The sequence below is a fragment of the Panulirus ornatus genome, chromosome 9 (genome assembly GCF_036320965.1).
Source record: "Panulirus ornatus isolate Po-2019 chromosome 9, ASM3632096v1, whole genome shotgun sequence".
Lineage (NCBI taxonomy): Eukaryota > Metazoa > Arthropoda > Malacostraca > Decapoda > Palinuridae > Panulirus > Panulirus ornatus.
In genome coordinates this window covers 26,933,008-26,951,921 of record NC_092232.1, presented here as the reverse complement: position 1 = coordinate 26,951,921, position 18,914 = coordinate 26,933,008, and positions in this window count along the sequence as shown.

Here is an 18,914-nt window from a genome sequence, read left to right as displayed (position 1 = left end):
CATTTCCTGGGCCAACTATACTGGGAATAGGAAAAATGGATGTTAGTAATGGGTCATGAGTGAGTCACATTAGAAAGAGAATTGTATCTAGTTTATTCTTATAGCATTTTGTTGGACATGCAAGGTAATCCTTGCCGTCAGTGATAAGTGAAATACAGGACAAACAAGATTTTGATTCATCTCTTTTAAGATGACTTTGCTATTCCAACACATCTCTGACATGCATGTTTTATGTTTGATTAGATGTTCTTCACAGCTTCTATAATATAACATGATAAAAAGTTATGCATGGTTGTTAGGAGTAACAGTGTTTGATGTGATACATGGTTGTTATGCCATAAATCCTTGACATTTACAGCTCAAATGATTATATATTTGACAGATGGATGTACAGTTGTGCATAACTGTTGCATTGGTTATGAGAAAGCTCTAGGCTATTTGTCAAATAAACACTTGATGTTTTATTAAAGATGAAATTTGTAAGATAATTCTTTTACCAAATGTGTGATAAAGTTTTAAGAATATTAAGATAGAAAAGAAAAGGATTGCATGAGGCTATAAGTGAATCAGAAAATTCTAAGCTTTATGGAATTTGACTTTTAGAATCACAAAAATGTAATGTTTTGAGGTTTAAGAAGAGGTTTTTGATGGTTGGATTGATGCATTCTTGTGAGAGCAAATGAATTCCTGATACAATACTTCTTTAGAGTTCAGCATGCTTATGTAACCCTGCTGTACTACATCACAAACAGCCATTTGGCTAGAAGTATGTAAATTGGTTTAGATACTGTACTATAAATTGAAGATATGAGTGTTGTGAATTATTGAAGTAGCATAACTGATAAAAAAATACCACCTTGCTCAATATTGTAATGTTTATGTGTGAAAGTGTAATGAAAGGTTATGTTAACCTTCCACAGAAAATTACATATGAAGACTAGAGAAAATGTACTATGAAACTGATGTGATATTGTCAGTTGTTTACAAACCACACACTAGCTGTCAGGCATGTTGGTCAACATACATAATATTTAGTGAACTGAGTGTGATTGCAACTCACATTTGATATGTATTATTCTACAGATTCATGTAGGACAGTGGAATACACCATCTTATGCTGCATAGTTTAGTTGATACATTGTTGTATTTCATAAACAGTATTAGATGTTATCATGCATTTTGTACTTTAATAACCACAGTTTCATGAGATGTAGTGACTAACTTGCCACTCTGTGCTCGGAAGGCATTATTTGGAGAGGGCTGTTTTTTAATGTTTATGCATATATGAATGAGCTTATATCAGACTTATCTTCAATTTCCTTCATGGATTAGATGTAAGGAATAAAGAATGTTACATGATGTTTTGCCAGTTTGATGTACATTACAGTTATGAGAAAGATAACAGTTGGCAAGCTTACAGAATAAAGGATGAATGTTAAGAGAAGCAACTGGGGCTGGAGGCATTGAAAGCTGTTTGTGTACAATGAAAGCTGTTTGTGTATGCAAGTGATCAGATTAGAGATCTTGGTTTTTGGTGACAAATCAGCTTGGGGTATAAAGTGAAAAATAAGAATGTTTTATAAATGTGGAAGTCTTATTTCATTTTAATAGTGGATTTGGAATGAGGATGTGTATGATTGTTGTTGCAGAGGCTGTATTTACCTGATTTTGCACATTGTAATTGGAACAGAGTAATGATAATAATTATATGATGTGCAGAAAATTAATGTGGAGCACATTGAAGGAATATCATAAGTGTGTAGATGTGACAAGGAGGGACATTTAGAAGCAAAACTGGTGACTTGCAGATTGGATAGAAGAGTACAATTGATGGAGGTAAGTATTTGCAATGTGATTTTAGGAACATGAAAGAGGATGGAAAGAACTGCTGTGATGAAAAGTAACATGGAACATGTGTGTAAAGTGAAATAATCACTGCAAATGTAGAGGTATGCAAATTATTACATGTATTTTTGATAGAAAATGCAGAGCATGTGCAAGTGTGAGTGCATGTAATGTTACAAACATGCAGTTACAACATCTATTGTTTGTCATTGGAGATTCATCAGGACTGGTTACTGTGTAGCATTTCTTTCCATTCCTCACCAAAATAATTTTTGTATCTTTAACTCAATCCAGTTTTAGGTTGACTTGTCTTATTACATCTTGGAGAGAGTTAAGAATTCTTTTTTTGTTTTGTAAGCTTTACTGCTCCTCTGTTTGTGGAAAAATTTTGATAACAGTGTATTAATCTTTTATAAAATCAGAGGAGATGTCAGCTTAGGTTGTAAGATTCCTAGAAGTCCATCTCTCCTATCACAATTTCTTGTGACTTGTGTCTTTCATCATATGCATTCAGTGAAAGGAATCTGTTAAATATTTGGAGAAGCTGGTGACTGAGTTTGGTAAAGTGTGTGAAAGAAGAAAGCTGAGAGTAAATGTGAATAAGAGCAAGGTTATTAGGTACAGTAGTGTTGAGGTACAAGTCAACTGGGAGGTAAGTTTAAATGGAGAAAAACTGGAGGAAGTGAAATGTTATAGATATCTGGGAGTGGATTTGGCAGTGGATGGAACCATGGAAGCGGAAGTGAATCATAGGGTGGGGGAGGGGGCGAAAGTTCTGGGAGCGTTGAAAAATGTGTGGAAGTCGAGAACGTTATCTTGGAAAGCAAAAATGGGTATGTTTGAAGGAATAGTGGTTCCAACAATGTTATATGGTTGGAAGGCGTGGGCTATAGATAGAGTTGTGTGGACAAGGGTGGATGTGCTGAAAATGAGATGTTTGAGGACAATATGTGGTGTGAGGTGGCTTGATCGAGTAAGTAATGAAAGGATGAGAGAGATGTGTGGTAATAAAAAGAGTGTTCTTGAGAGAGCAGAAGAGGGTGTTTTGAAATGGTTTGGTCACATGGAGAGAATGAGTGAGGAAAGATTGACCAAGAGGATATATGTGTCAGAGGTGGAGGGAACGAGAAGTGGGAGACCAAATTGGAGGTGGAAAGATGGAGTGAAAAAGATTTTGAGTGATCTTGGCATGAACATGCAGGAGGGTGAAAGGCGTGCAAGGAATAGAGTGAGTTGGAACAATTTGGTATACCGGGGTCGATGTGCTGTCAATGGATTGAACCAGGGCATGTGAAGCATCTGGGGTAAACCATGGAAAGTTTTGTGGGGCCTGGATGTGGAAAGGGAGCTGTGGTTTTGGTGCATTATACATGACAGCTAGAGACTGAGTGTGAACGAATGTGGCCTTTGTTGTCTTTTCATAGTGCTACCTCGCGCACATGCTGGGGTAGGGGGTGGTCATTTCATGTGTGGTGGGGTGGCGACAGGAGTGAATAAGGGTAGACTATGAATTATGTACATGCGTATATATGTATATGTCTGGTCTATATATATATATATATATATATATATATATATATATATATATATATATATATATATTATATTTATTTTATTATACTTTGTCGCTGTCTCCCGCGTTTGCGAGGTAGCGCAAGGAAACAGACGAAAGAAATGGCCCAACCCCCCCCCATACACATGTATATACATACGTCCACACACGCAAATATACATACCTACACAGCTTTCCATGGTTTACCCCAGACGCTTCACATGCCTTGATTCAATCCACTGACAGCACGTCAACCCCGGTATACCACATCGCTCCAATTCACTCTATTCCTTGCCCTCCTTTCACCCTTCTGCATGTTCAGGCCCCGATCACACAAAATCTTTTTCACTCCATCTTTCCACCTCCAATTTGGTCTCCCTCTTCTCCTCGTTCCCTCCACCTCCGACACATATATCCTCTTGGTCAATCTTTCCTCACTCATTCTCTCCATGTGCCCAAACCACTTCAAAACACCCTCTTCTGCTCTCTCAACCACGCTCTTTTTATTTCCACACATCTCTCTTACCCTTACGTTACTCACTCGATCAAACCACCTCACACCACACATTGTCCTCAAACATCTCATTTCCAGCACATCCATCCTCCTGCGCACAACTCTATCCATAGCCCACGCCTCGCAACCATACAACATTGTTGGAACCACTATTCCTTCAAACATACCCATTTTTGCTTTCCGAGATAATGTTCTCGACTTCCACACATTCTTCAAGGCTCCCAGAATTTTCGCCCCCTCCCCCACCCTATGATCCACTTCCGCTTCAATGGTTCCATCCGCTGCCAGATCCACTCCCAGATATCTAAAACACTTCACTTCCTCCAGTTTTTCTCCATTCAAACTCACCTCCCAATTGACTTGACCCTCAACCCTACTGTACCTAATAACCTTGCTCTTATTCACATTTACTCTTAACTTTCTTCTTCCACACACTTTACCAAACTCAGTCACCAGCTTCTGCAGTTTCTCACATGAATCAGCCACCAGCGCTGTATCATCAGCGAACAACAACTGACTCACTTCCCAAGCTCTCTCATCCCCAACAGACTTCATACTTGCCCCTCTTTCCAGAACTCTTGCATTCACCTCCCTAACCACCCCATCCATAAACAAATTAAACAACCATGGAGACATCACACACCCCTGCCGCAAACCTACATTCATTGAGAACCAATCACTTTCCTCTCTTCCGACACGTACACATGCCTTACATCCTCGATAAAAACTTTTCACTGCTTCTAACAACTTGCCTCCCACACCATATATTCTTAATACCTTCCACAGAGCATCTCTATCAACTCTATCATATGCCTTCTCCAGATCCATAAATGCTACATACAAATCCATTTGCTTTTCTAAGTATTTCTCACATACATTCTTCAAAGCAAACACCTGATCCACACATCCTCTACCACTTCTGAAACCACACTGCTCTTCCCCAATCTGATGCTCTGTACATGCCTTCACCCTCTCAATCAATATCCTCCCATATAATTTACCAGGAATACTCAACAAACTTATACCTCTGTAATTTGAGCACTCACTCTTATCCCCTTTGCCTTTGTACAATGGCACTATGCACGCATTCTGCCAATCCTCAGGCACCTCACCATGAGTCATACATACATTAAATAACCTTACCAACCAGTCCACAATACAGTCACCCCCTTTTTTAATAAATTCCACTGCAATACCATCCAAACCTGATGCCTTGCCGGCTTTCATCTTCCGCAAAGCTTTCACTACCTCTTCTCTGTTTACCAAATCATTTTCCCTAACCCTTGCACTTTGCACACCACCTCGACCAAAACACCCTATATCTGCCACTGTATCATCAAACACATTCAACAAACCTTCAAAATACTCACTCCATCTCCTTCTCACATCACCACTACTTGTTATCACCTCCCCATTTGCGCCCTTCACTGAAGTTCCCATTTGCTCCCTTGTCTTACGCACTTTATTTACCTCCTTCCAGAACATCTTTTTATTCTCTCTAAAATTTAATGATACTCTCTCACCCCAACTCTCATTTGCCCTTTTTTTCACCTCTTGCACCTTTCTCTTGACCTCCTGTCTCTTTCTTTAATACATCTCCCACTCAGTTGCATTTTTTCCCTGCAAAAATCGTCCAAATGCCTCTCTCTTCTCTTTCACTAATACTCTTACTTCTTCATCCCACCACTCACTACCCTTTCTAATCAACCCACCTCCCACTCTTCTCATGCCACAAGCATCTTTTGCGCAATCCATCACTGATTCCCTAAATACATCCCATTCCTCCCCCACTCCCCTTACTTCCATTGTTCTCACCTTTTTCCATTCTGTACTCAGTCTCTCCTGGTACTTCCTCACACAGGTCTCCTTCCCAAGCTCACTTACTCTCACCACCCTCTTCACCCCAACATTCACTCTTCTTTTCTGAAAGCCCATACAAATCTTCACCTTAGCCTCCACAAGATAATGATCAGACATCCGTCCAGTTGCACCTCTCAGCACATTAACATCCAAAAGTCTCTCTTTCGCACACCTGTCAATTAACACGTAATCCAGTAACGCTCTCTGGCCATCTCTCCTACTTACATAAGTATACTTATGTATATCTCGCTTTTTAAACCAGGTATTCCCAATCATCAGTCCTTTTTCAGCACATAAATCTACAAGCTCTTCACCATTTCCATTTACAACACTGAACACCCCATGTACACCAATTATTCCCTCAACTGCCACATTACTCACCTTTGCATTCAAATCACCCATCACTATAACCCGGTCTCGTGCATCAAAACCACTAACACACTCATTCAGCTGCTCCCAAAAACACTTGCCTCTCATGATCTTTCTTCTCATGCCCAGGTGCATATGCACCAATAATCACCCACCTCTCTCCATCAACTTTCAGTTTTACCCATATTAATCGAGAATTTACTTTCTTACATTCTATCACATACTCCCACAACTCCTGTTTCAGGAGTATTGCTACTCCTTCCCTTGCTCTTGTCCTCTCACTAACCCCTGACTTTACTCCCCAGACATTCCCAAACCACTCTTCCCCTTTACCCTTGAGCTTCGTTTCACTCAGAGCCAGAACATCCAGGTTCCTTTCCTCAAACATACTACCTATCTCTCCTTTTTTCACATCTTGGTTACATCCACACACATTTGGGCACCCCACTCTGAGCCTTCGAGGAGGATGAGCACTCCCCGCTTGACTCCTTCTTCTGTTTCCCATTTTAGAAAGTTAATACAAGGAGGGGAGGATTTCTGGCCCCCCGCTCCCGTCCCCTCTAGTCGCTTTCTACGACACGCGAGGAATACGTGGGAAGTATTCTTTCACCCCTATCCCCAGGGATAATATACATATATATATACATATACACATACACACACATACACATACATACGCACATATACACACACACACACATACATTTATATACATATGAAAAATGTAAGAAACAATTTAGAAAACTGAAACTTCTAGCTTGAAATGAATGAAAAAAATGAATGTCACATAATGGTTCAACCTCTGGCTATGGAAAAAGGAAATGTATAATTTATTTACACAAACGTCAGTAGCAGTTCTCATCAATTTAACCACTGTATCAATAAGCTTCAATGTCTAAGCTACATTTTTCTCCAATTTCACTATTTTCTTGTCAAAACACCATGTATGAAAACTCTCACTCCATATATATATATATATATATATATTTGTATTTATATATTTTGCTTTGTCGCTGTCTCCTGCGTTTGCGAGGTAGCGCAAGGAAACAGATGAAAGAAATGGCACAACCCACCCCCATACACAATGTACACACACACACGCCCACACACGCAAATATACATACCTATACATCTCAATGTACACATATATATACACACAAAGACACATACATATATACCCATGCACACAATTCACACTGCCTGCTCCTATTCATTCCCATCACCACCTCGCCACACATGGAATACCATGTCTTTTTTTTTTTTTTTTTTTTTTTTTTTTTTTCCCCAAAAGAAGGAACAGAGAATTGGGCCAGGTGAGGGTATTCCCTCAAAGGCCCAGTCCTCTGTTCTTAACGCTACCTCGCTAATGCGGGAAATGGTGAATAGTTTGAAAAAAAAAAAAAAAAAAAAATATATATATATATATATATATATATATATATATATATATATATATATATATATATATATATATATATATATATATATATTCTTTTTCTTTTAAACTATCCACCATTTCCCGCATTAGCGAGGTAGCGTTAAGAACAGAGGACTGGGCCTTTGTGGAATATCCTCACCTGGCCCCCCTCTGTTCCTTCTTTTGGAAAATTAAAAAAAAGAAAAAAAAAAACGAGAGGGGAGGATTTCCAGCCTCCTGCTCCCTCCCCTTTTAGTCGCCTTCTACGACACGCAGGGAATACGTGGGAAGTATTCTTCATCCCCTATCCCCAGGGATGATATATATATATATATATATATATATATATATATATATATATATATATATATATATATATATATATATATATGTATATATACCTCGCACACATGAGGGGGAGGGGGATGGTATTCCATGTGTGGCGAGGTGGCGATGGGAATGAATAGGGGCAGGCAGTGTGAATTGTGTGCATGGGTATATATGTGTCTTTGTGTGTATATATATGTGTACATTGAGATGTATAGGTATGTATATTTGCGTGTGTGGACATGTGTGTGTGTATACATTGTGTATGGGGGTGGGTTGGGCCATTTCTTTCGTCTGTTTCCTTGCGCTACCTCACAAACGCGGGAGACAGCGACAAAGCAAAATAAATAAATATGTATATACGTATATGTTGAGATGTATATGTGCGTGTATGTATGGACGTGTATGTATATACATGTGTAGGTGGGTGGGTTGGGCCATTCTTTCGTCTGTTTCCTTGCGCTACCTCGCTAATGCGGGAGACAGCGACAAAGTATATGAAAAGAAAAAAAAGTCATATGTTGTTGAAGATGTTTGCATTTCAGCTAATTCTGCGGGATTTTATTTCCTTTTAAGGGCAACCTTTTTATCTTGTTAGAATACATATTATCTGTATCATAGATTTAATGTTCATGTATGTCATGTATACATCTAATATCTGTCACAAAGAAGTCCTAATATGTGAATGAGATTACATGCAATCCTTTCATTGTATTCCAACTTCAGGTAAACTTAATTTGTGTGAGTGGATTGCTTGAGATAGGAGAATTATAGGAAGGGAAAATTCAGCCAGAGCTATTCAGCCAACTACCTCTTTGCAGCATATCCTGTTAAGTTTACATGGCCTCTTTACAACTGAAAAGGATAGTTTGATTGCTAACAAGGCAAATCTCAAGAGCTGTAGGTGTTCCATGTTTCCTACCCAGTCTATGACTTGACTTGTTCTTAATGAAGAGGGCCAAGAAAGTCTAATTCGAAACTCCTTATTCAAATTCATCTTTTTCTTGATCTGTAGATCTCCCATTTGTGAGTATTATTGAAACAATCTCAATATTATGAGACTGTTACACTGATGAAATCATTATGTGAAGCTGATGTAATAACATGTCACTTACATTGATGAAGTCATTATATGAAGGTGATGTAATGACATGTCACTTACATTGATGAAGTCATTATATGAAGGTGATGTAATGACATGTCACTTACATTGATGAAGTCATTATATGAAGGTGATGTAATGATATGTCACTGCTGTAGTTTCAGCTACTGTTAGGAAAAATTTGTCAGCCTTAGTCTTGTGGTATGAGTTCTTGGTTGTAACTTCATAAGAATGATCATATTAGGGTCTGGAATATTAAGAAGGTAACAGTTTTAATGCAATTTATTCTCACGAAAATGTATATCTTTAGCATGACATTAATTGAAAATTTATATTTTTTTCTTTCTGTTACCTGGAGGGACTTTTTATGTACACTCTTGTTTAACTAGATTTTATACATGTGGTTTGACTTCAAATATCCTGGTAATCCATCATTTGGAAGTCCGTGAAGGATAGTAGTATGTGTAGTCTTTTTATTGTATCATGATTATTTATTTTTCTTTCATTCATTGGTGAACAAATTGCCTATTCCTCTCCACCTTGCTTATCCATGCACCGTATATTGGAAGTGACCATCACATACAGAGAAAACATACTTTTAAGGAAGAGGCTCTTTTTCATTTGGAGTAGATGGTCACTTTTAATGTATATTGGAAGTGACCATCGCATACAGAGAAAACAAACTTTTAAGGAAGAGGCTCTTTATCATTTGGAGTAGATGGTCACTATTAACAGAATTTCCTAACTACCATCCTACTTATTAGAGGCTTATTTAATGAGTGAGAGTTCATGTGTTGGCTGACAGGTTGGAAGATATAGTAAGGGAGGGGAGGCTCCACCTGTCATTCTGTCCGTCCACCGTTCCGTCCCGTTGTAACACTTTTTGTTACAGCTTCATTGTATCATCTTTGAGTTCAGGAGTTGGCTGTATGTATACACAGCTGATCTAAGTATTGCCATTTTTATGGTATTTTCAGTTAGGAGGATTGCAGGGTTAAGCCCAAGTTCCAAAGCCAGATTGAGTATCCTGAGACAATAATCAGTCTGGAAAATTTATGACATTTTTCATGTTTGACACTTCATTGTGTGTTATTGATGAAGACTTTTTTATGTTGAAGGGTTATCTACACTTTTTCTTTAGACTAGGGCTTCCAGAATTGTGGGCTGTGATCTTTAATGGGATGTTAAAGTCAGTTTATTCCAAGTTTATAGATGGTTGTTCAGCTGGTGCTAAGGGTCACTAAAGGTATGTTTTGAGTTTTAGTCATGCAAGAAATTGTTCAAAAGCCCTCTGTAGACTGTACTTTAATTCAAGTGTAGACACATGCTGTTTAACCAGGTGCCCTATCTTCTTTGATGTTAGTGGGTTAGCGCCATCACCACCATTGCTTCTACCACTGTTACTATTACCTGTGTCACTTCCATCACACAATTCCTGCTGCCTCCACCACCACTACTGCTCTACCTATTCCACTGCTGCTGCTGCTGTTTCTGTTTTTGCTATTACTCTTGCTACTACACTGCTGCCATTGTTTCTCATAGCCAATTTTTTTTTTACTTTTTCTATCTGCCCCTTTCTCATTCCATATTGATTTAGTATTTCAGTCTCTAATTTGATTTTAGAAAGGGAACCACATCTAGCACGTTAAAATGAAGTTGCTGTAATCTGATTTGACGACACAATGTAACACTTTATGTGGTGCTAAGGTTGCTACAACCTGACTGGATGACAGTTAACACATTATTTTTATGAAGTATGACTCATGGGGATTAAATTGACATGATGACTTTTTATAGTATGCACTAGTTCCAGTGGCCCATGGAGATTTTTCTTCTTTTCTTTTGACCAATCAGATCTGAGTTCACTGTTAACCCTTTTGATGCTGTGAACTTCAGCCAAGTGCTATGCAGCAGATTGCTGCAATTTTCAATTAAGACAATTTCCCATCTGAAGTTGAATTTTGTGCTTATTTTAGACCCTGTTAGCTAGCCCTAGATGGTAGCCCAAACAAACGATGAGGCTTTGAAGCTTCCTGGAGGGTTTAGTATCCCTCTGGTGTAATAGTGTGTCGCTGTAAGCCATTTCTGTAACACCCAACGTCATCCAAAGTGCCCACTACCATACCCCCATTGCCAGTTTGGTAAATAATGTGTTTTCCTAAACTATGATTGTGTAACTCATGATTTGTAAGAAAAGATAATTGATTTTTGATAGATCTTATGCATCTAATCATACACGCGTAAATAAAAGTTACAAAATGTAAGTGAATGTAACTTTTATAAGTAGGATTGGCCAGGCTGATAGATAATATGATTTTGTAAAAACAAAATGATATTTTTTTTTCATGATTAAGATAAAGATATTTAATTTTTTGCGCAGTGAGGGAAAGCCAAAAAAATCAGTTGTCAATTGAGAGGGTTACATTTACAGTTACATAGCAAACAACATTACATGCATGTTTTTATTATTTACTACAAGTGTCATTATAGTTGTTTTTTTCCATTCATTAATGGATTTAGAATCTATTTTGTACACTTTCTTCAAAGTTCCTTGTCAGATGTAACCCAAGAAATGCCTTCCTCATAAGGGCCTAGTTCCACATTGAATTTGCACTGTATATTGATTAGCTTTTTGAGAATATAAGGAGGGTAATTATGTATTTTAAAGCACTTACATGGTGTATTCTTTGGAAACATAAGTTAGTGTTTTAGAAAGATTAGAAATTCCAGGTATCAAGATGGATAAGAATTTTTAGATTGTCATTAATGTATTAAATTTTCATTATTTTATGGCTCTGCATTTTATGGAAGTGTAGTGCAATGCTTATATGGTTTTTACTTACACTACTTTCTCTCAGTTTTTTCTGTATCAGGAGGTACCTCTTTGATTAATATGTTCTGTGATAAAAGTTGATTTATCAGCCAGGACATCTTAATATGAATCAGTGAAGTGAGAGTGAATGACAATAGATTGCAGTATTTTTTGAGATGTTGATATTAAGGGCATTGATATGAAAATGAATATTTAAAAGTGACATTGTAGATTAAAAATTTTCTCCAAATGAGGTTTACCTCTCAGGAGGTGGAGAATGTGGTTCAGCCCATAAAAGTGGCATAAATGAATAATCATTTCCTTCACTGTCTTTGGTTTAGGGTGCAGGCCAGTGATGGGTACCAATTTTTATTACTCAGTCTGCATTAACTCTGAAATATTAAGTTCAGCAGTATCTCTTTTTCCTTTATTGTTATCTGTTAAGCCTTATTTGTGCATGAAGCAATCTGGCCTTTGTAGAACTTTTTTTTTGTTATATCCTTGTTTCTGCAGTTTTGAAAATAAGAGATTACTGGCGACCCAGATACAAGATTATGTATGTATGAAGGGAAAAATATTAGTTCAGCTGTTGTAACATTAAGACTAAATTTATGTTTCTTTTGGTATTTTAGAAATGAAAAAGTTTGTCTGTCAGCCCTATAAAAATTAAACTGCAAATGCACCGGAGCATCCAAAGTAAGATATTTCTGAAGTGGAAAAGGAATAGGATTATCTGAAACATAATAGGACTAAGTTAGAAAAATGAAAACTATGTTATAATATAAACTATAGTTAATACAAAGGAATGATATGTCTTTGTATGGAGTGCTTCTTTCACATTTGGGGCATTTCTAGCTGTGCATCCTTACTTGACAGAGTTGAATCGAAAGTGGTCCAACTTGTAAACTCTCCGTGGCTAGCTTCAAAACTTGACTGACTTGCCCTACACTGGAATGTTGGTTCTTTTCCTCTCTTTTATAGACATTATGTTGGTTTTTGCTTGCATTCCCCCACCACTAGCTTAACCCCACAGTACTTGGCAAGCTGCTGCATCACATGATTACTGAGTGGACATTGGCAACTTAAGGATGGGCTGTTTTGATAACTTTGTTCCCCTGTTCCCTGAAGCTTTGAAACTCTATCCTCTCATGTCTTTCCCAATGACTATGACCCCAGCTCATTTCACTATACAGGTTTCTCACTTCCTCCAAAATTCATATTTACTTTCCCTTGTCTCTCCTTTTTCCCTTTCATAATGCTCTCTGTATTTCAGTTAAGGCATGGCCTTGGTGTGGACTTTTGTCCGTGCTAGAGCCTCCAACGGAAAAAAAAAAGAAGAAAGTTTTGCAAACCACTTATATTATAAATTGGAGTGGAAGGATGCAAGCCAGACTAATGTGAATGCCCAGTACTTATCTAGTTTAGAGTATTCTAACCAGAAAATGTTATGGTTCACCATATTTTATTTTCATAGAGGTCCAAATGATTTTTACTCAGCATGTGAAGTAGTAAAATATAAGTTACAAATTACAGATTACTAATTCTGAATGTGGAACACCTTTGTTATGGATAGAGGATGAATGACGAGCATCAATTTTAACATTAATTTACTTCCTAACAGCATATTATTTCTATTAGGGAATCATGTTAAGGTGCAGCAGTTATGAGATTCGGATGTTATGCTCCATATTCTTAATTTTAGAATATGGATATGCAATAGGAGGGCTGGTTAAGTTCATATGAATCAATTGTATGGACTATTTGATCAATATCAAGAAAATATGAAAACACCCATGGTATAGTTAGTAAGGAAGAAATAATGAAGTGTGAACTTAGTGGATGGATATAGGAAGGATTGTTAATGCATTTTCGGTGAGGTAAATGGTAGAGTTACATGAGCCAAAGGTGGATTAGAAATATTGAGATGTATGTGTGGGTTACTCTTATCGATTCTTGAATAACTTTTAAGGTACTTCTGTATGGGTTACTGGTTGAAATACATAAGATTGCTTATTAGATATGATGGGATTGGTAGCATAATATGGTACACATCTCGGAATGAATGCCTTAGTAAGAATTCTGAGTCAGCCATCTAACTTCCTGCATTGTAGTAATTGTAAGGGATCACTAGTATTATGAATCCTTTTTAAATACAGTCTCTGCAAAAAAATCCAACAATTACCATTTAAAATGAGAGAGCAAATCCTCTTACACACTTATGATCAGAATATGACATGTCTGGCAATGTGGTATAGCTTTAGAAGTCAGATGACGTGATTTGTAGCCTCAGTTACCCTGTGGTATTGAGAATGGAGGGATGCAGTTTTAAGTCACTGTTGACTGATGTTTTCATGATTTCTGTTCTTTGCGATGATTTTTCTCCACCAGTAATTAACCGTTGGTTCTAAGAAGTCATTCCAGGAAGAGAGGGCAGACATTCTTGCTTGGAAGTAAGAAAATGTGTCCACAAGCAAAATTTCAAAAAGCATTGGCAAGGTTGAGTTCACGTGACATCAAGACACTTTTTTTCTTACTATGAACATCATCCCTCCCTGAAAATCTTTGTCTGTTTGAACTACTAAGACCAGTAATGTAACAGATAACCTGATATGGATGGGTTTTTCAACATTTCATCCTTATCTAGTTATCAAGTCTCCTTGTTAGTCTTCCGAGGTTGACCAATCCCAGCTTTTTGGGGATGTATAATGTTAATGGGAAGAAAAAAACATGAAGGGTGCCAGTTCGTCGTGAAATTTTATTTGTAGACACATTTTTTTTGCTTCCAAGCAAGAATATGAGCCTCTTCTTCATGGGACAACTTCTTAGGACCTGTGTTTTAACTTTTTGTAGAGAAAAAACATCACCCAGAACAGAAATAGTGAAAATATCGTTAAACAGATGGAAAGCAAACAAAAGTTGCATCCCTCCACTCTCATTGAGTACCATGGGATGGTTGAGGTGGCAAATCTTGTTGTCTGACTTTTAACATTGAAATACTGTGCTGCAGTTGCCCTTTGCCAATGGCCTGTTAAGGATGAGGCACAAAAGGTGAAGGAGCAGCAATGGGGTTCACCAGTTATGGAGACTTTTGCCATGGCCAACCTTCTCAAGGGAGTTCCTGGAGGAAACAAGCATTGGAGATACAGATAGATAGTTAAATGAATAAATAGATACACAGATGCTTTGCTGCCAGACATATGATATTCCCACCTTTAATGAGTAATAGGATTTGTTTTGCAACTAAAACCTGATGAGTGAGAGCTTTAATTTGGTAATTGTTGGAAGTTGTGCAAAGATTCTATTTAGAAAATGCTGTCAGTTTGGCAAGAAATACAATTTTGCTGTCCTCATTGATTGTAAATAAGGATGATTATGATATATAATGGATGTTTGCATATTTTTGTGTCTTATAGAGGTGCTATGAATATTAAAGAAAAGTTTTTTGCCATTTATTATTTTCCATGTTCTTTGTGAAACTACTTAAACTTGTTCATCTCGATAATGATCTATAAGTTCTTTCACCAAAGATATGCCAGCCCAAATAAACTTGTAACCCATCCCCATGTTGAGATAAGCTGACGTGTTTCATGCAACGCTAATTTAAATTTTTTGTATCAGAGTGTTTTATATTATTCTCTCTCCATTATTCACTGTCATGTCTGTGAACTAGAATACTTTGCAGTCCACATTTAACATAACTGCTTATATTTTAGGTATGTCTGCATATTCACACAATCCTTTAAGGAAAACATATTGATATACATTATTTTACATCTTCTGAAAGCTTTACTGCACTCTCATTGCAAACAGTTCTTGTACATGGGACAAGTACTCACATTTAGGGAAGTTAGAGGCACAATGTTTAACTGAAATCACCCAGATTGATTGTAATGCATGTGACAATGATTTTGGAAGGTATTACTGGAGTACATCTACCTTGCATGAGTTTCTCAAGTTTTGTGTCATGTGAAAAAACTTGCCTGATATATTTTCATGTTTATATTAATTTTAGGATTTTGAGCTCATGATTCCCAAAGACAGTATCATTGGAGTGTTTTGTGATATACTGTGCATTATGAGCTTTCATACTGCAGAGTCATGAGATTTGAATTTTGTGAATTTGATACTGATGCTTGTTTTCTGTTTAGAATTTCATCACATTTTATAACTAACATTTGTATTTTGTATTTTTTATGTATTTCAATAATTTTGTTGTCCATATTTATTTGGCTGATATATATATATATATATATATATATATATATATATATATATATATATATATATATATATATATATATATATACATACATACACACACATCCACACATGCACATATACATACCTATACATTTCAACATATACATATATATACATACACAGACATATACATATATACACATTTACATAATTCATACTTGCTGCCTTTATTCATTCCCGTCGCCACCCCACCACACATGAAATGACAATCCCCTCCCCCTGCACATGCGAGAGGTAGTGCTAGAAAAAGACAACAAAGGCCACATTTGTTCACACTCAGTCTCTAGATGTCATGTATACCCCAGACGCTTCACATGCCCTGGTTCAATCCATTGACAGCACGTTGACCCCGATATACCACATCGTTCCAATTCACTCTTTACCTTGCATGTCTTTCACCCTCCTGCATGTTCAGGCCCCGATTGCTCAAAATCTTTTTCAATCCAGCCTTCCACCTCCAATTTGGTCTCCCACTTCTCCTTGTTCCCTGCACCTGTTTGACACATATATCCTCTTTGTCAATCTTTCCTCACTCATTCTCTCCATGTGACCAAACTATTTCAGTACACCCTCTTCTGCTCTCTCAACCACACTCTTTTTATTACCACACATCTTTCTTACCCTTTCATTACTTACTCGATCAAACCACTTCACACCACATATTGTCCTCAAACATCTCATTTCCAACACATCCACTCTCCTCCGCACAACCCTATTTATAGCCCATGCCTTGCAATCATATAACATTGTTGGAACCACTATTCCTTCAAACATACCCATTTTTGCTTTCCGAGATAATACTCTCACCTTCCACACATTTTTCAATGCTCCCAGAACTTTCACCCTCTCCCCCACCCTGTGACTCACTTCCGCTTCCTGGTTCCATCCACTGCCAGATGCACTCCCAGATATCTAAAACACTTCACTTCCTCCAGTTTTTCTCCATTCAAACTTACCTCCCAATTGTCTTGTCCCTAAACCCCTCTTTACCTAATAACCTTGCTCTTATTCACATTTACTCTCAGCTTTCTTCTTTCACACACTTTACTAAACTCAGTCACCAGCTTCTGCAGTTTCTCACACGAATCAGCCACCAGCGCTGTATCATCAGCGAACAACAACTGACTCACTTCCCAAGCCCTCTCATCCACAACAGACTGCATACTTGCCCCTCTTTCCAAAACTCTTGCTTTCACCTCCCTAACAACCCTATCCATAAACAAATTAAACAACCATGGAGACATCACGGAACCCTTCTGGAAATGGACATTCACTGGGAACCAATCACTTTCCTCTCTTCCTACTTATACACATGCCATACATCCTCGATAAAAACTTTTCACTGCTAACAACTTGCCTCCCACACCATATACTCTTAATACCTTCCGCTGAGCATCTCTATCAACTTTATCATATGCCTTCACCAGATCCATAAATGCTACATACAAATCCATTTGCTTTTCTAAGTATTTCTCACATACATTCTTCAAAGCAAACACCTGATCCACACATCCTCTACCACTTCTGAAACCACACTACTCTTCCCCAGTCTGATGCTCTGTACATGCCTTCATCCTCTCAATCAATACCCTCTCATATAATTTCTCAGGAATACTCAGCAAACTTATACCTTTGTAATTTGAACACCCACCTTTATCCCCTTTGCCTTTGTACTATGGCACTATGCATGCATTTCGCCAATCCTCAGGCACCTCACCATGAGCCATACATACATTGAATAGCCTCACCAACCAGTCAGCAACACAGTCACCCCCTTTTTTAATAAATAACACTGCAGTACCATCCAAACCTGCCGCCTTGCTGGCTTTCATCTTCCGCAAAGCTTTCACTACCTCTTCTCTGTTTACCAAAGCATTCTCCCTGACCCTCTAACTTCGCTCATCGCCTTGACCAAAACACCTTATATCTGCCACTCTATCATCTAACACATTCAACAAACCTTCAAAATACTCACTCCATCGCCTCACATCACCACTACTTGTTATTACCTCCCCATTAGCCCCCTTCACCGATGTTCTCATTTGTTCTCTTTTCTTACACACGTCGACCCCGGTATACCACATCTTTCCAGTTCACTCTATTCCTTGCACGTCTTTCACATTCCTGCATGTTCAGGCCCCGATCACTCAAAATCTTTTTCATTCCATCTTTCCACCTCCAATTTGGTCTCCCACTTCTCCTCGTTCCCTCCACCCAACACATATATCCTCTTTGTCAATCTTTCCTCACTCATTCTCTTCATGTGACCAAACATTTCAAAACACCCTCTTCTGCTCTCTCATCTACACTCTTTTTATTACCACACATCTCAGCATATATACATACACAGACATATACATATATACACATGTACATATTCATACTTGCTTGCCTTCATCCATTTCTGTCACTATCCCGTTCCAAGGAACAGCATAGCTACCCCTTGCTTCAGCACAGTAGCGCCAAGAAAACAGACAAAATAACACGTCGAATCTGGTATACCACATCGTTCCAATTTACCCTATTCTTTGCACGCCTCTCACCTTCCTCTGTGTTCAGGCCCCGATCACTCAAAATTTGTTTACTCCATCCTTCCACCTCCAATTTGGTTTCCCACTTCTTGTTCCCTTCACCTCTGACACATATATCCTCTTTGTCAGTCTTTCCTCACTCATTCTCTCCACATGTCCAAACCATTTCAACACACCCTCCTCTACTCTCTCTACCACATTATTTTTATTTCCACACATCTCTCTTACCCTTTTATTATTTACTCGCTCAAACCACCTCACACCACATATTGTCCTCAAACACCTCACACCGCATATTGTCCTCAAACACCTCACCCCCAACACA